Here is a 2,049-nt window from a genome sequence, read left to right as displayed (position 1 = left end):
TAAGCATTTAAAGTAATGTAATCATTTACTGTCAATATTATGGTTTAATTTGTCCATATGGTGTGGATCTGATCATATTAATTTTTCCCCATCATGCAATCAGTTCTACTTGTAAATTTTGTTGGAGAAAACTGAAGATTATCACTGAAGTTCCCAAAATTGGAGCATGTCAAACTATCACTGAAGTTTGATTGAATTCATCTAGAAATGTATTAATCTAGATAGCTGAATTTTTAGCTTCTTCTTGTTCTTATAGTTGCTGATGGAGTACAGTAGCTGATATTTTTATTTATAGTAGTTGATGGAGTACAACAGCTAATGGGGCCATTGATGCTACTCCTATCTCAAGCATACAAAACGAGATTTCTGAAACTTTAGACTTGCTTTCTACTGAATGTATCCGTGATCATGCATTATGCATCTACGAGATGTTCTTCCTTCGATCATCAACCAATTGGGTATGCTACTCCTTCTAGCAGGCTCATATATTGAGCTGCATTCTTGCACCATACTTTTCCTTCCTTTACTCATGTCAGTTAACACAAGTGGGCTGCTGGTGTTTTTATGCTTGTCATTGTGCGATTAATAGTCATTCTGTTAATTGCCTCTCTACTGCTATTCTTTCTCTAGCTTTGGCACATGGATGCTTGTTCAGTTCCTGTTATGTTTCATAAGACTATACACTAGTTTATGAAAGCACCAGGATGGTTCTAAATTCTGCCTGTTTGTTCCAGGCCCTGACAACATGGAGCACCTGAAGAGGATTGCTGAGGAGATGCAGAAGCAGGTGGCTGCTGCGAGCGCCATCCAGCCCAAGCAGGAGAATGACGACGATGTTTCGGAGCTTGTTCCTAGAGAGACCTTTGAGGAGGTAGCCCAGGAGACAAAAGCCTGATCTCATAGACTCCGCCCTGCCAATAGTGAAGCATTACTTGACCCGAACTGCTACGTGCTCATGGTTTTCTATGATGGCCCTGTTTTGCTCCCTCTCCTAGGCCTTCTGTATTTGTTGCAGTTGGAAACTTTTAGTTTCTCTCGAGTTTTTATCCGAGTTATGAATGATGAGTTGCCAGTGGATTCCTTTTTAGCTGCTTTTTGATGATGATTGCATACCATTTTTTATCCGAGTTATTTATTTCCTTCATGGTGTCTCTGCATACTCGCTGCTTGCTTCTGCTTACCATGTGGAGGTGCAGATGGGGATTACTGACTTGTTTGTGTCCTATTTTCTGTCAATGCAGTGCAACCGTCCATCGCCGCAAACACATGGGTTGTCAGTGGGACTTCCCAGACAAAGATTATGGATCCATCTCACTTCTCTATCATTTGGCCATGATGACGATGATGCAAGTTGTAACATTCTTAGATTGGATTTATGGATGCATCGCTTTAATGCAACATCTAACCCTCATTTGCATCCATTCAAGAGAGATCCACTGGTTGTTATTCCTTAATTATCCTGGTCAATATGAATAAGTTTATAACATCTCTCTATGCACCTGATTAGTCTTGTATCCCTGAAGCCATGCACTTTAGTTTGTCCATTCATGTTATCGGCTCAGCTAGAGTCCTTAATCATGAGGAGATGGGACATGTCGATTGTTAGAGTACACTTGACAGATGCATTTTGTGAAATTCTATCCAGAAGATTGATAGCATGCTTGCCTGTTTGTTCTTTTCAGTTCAAATAAATGTTCCTTTTCTTGTTGAATCCAAAGTAGCTAGCGGAGATCAAGTGGAAAGGTTGTTGATTGTCCCAAAGTTCTTGGACCATTTGGTTTGAATAGCCAGTGAGGAATTAAGCATATACTTTCGGCATGAGCCCCTTTAAATTGCTAGATGAGAAATAATCTTAACTTAATGGGTCTTGTGAATTGGAATATACCATTTAGTTGAACTGATGCAATTTGTGTACTACCAAGTTTTCACTTTCTCGACATGGGCGCAGGGGTGATCGACGCTGACTAGCGCGGACGGTGGGCGTTGTGCTCTTCAACCACTCAGAGGTGGACTTCTCCGTGAAGCAGGTGGCCATGTCGCGTAGATGAT

The 2,049-nt window shown here is 40.9% G+C and overlaps 1 long non-coding RNA gene across 1 annotated transcript; it reads left to right on the top strand.

The window, feature by feature from the left end:
• Positions 1-419: 419 nt before the first annotated feature.
• LOC119322321 lies at positions 420-1,110 on the top strand. Its single transcript, XR_005155525.1, has 2 exons — positions 420-458; positions 735-1,110. It is a non-coding gene; the product is annotated as an uncharacterized LOC119322321 (long non-coding RNA).
• Positions 1,111-2,049: the final 939 nt, after the last annotated feature.

The sequence above is a fragment of the Triticum dicoccoides genome, chromosome 6B (genome assembly GCF_002162155.2).
Source record: "Triticum dicoccoides isolate Atlit2015 ecotype Zavitan chromosome 6B, WEW_v2.0, whole genome shotgun sequence".
NCBI lineage: Eukaryota > Viridiplantae > Streptophyta > Magnoliopsida > Poales > Poaceae > Triticum > Triticum dicoccoides.
This window is presented reverse-complemented; position numbering and strand designations above follow the sequence as displayed.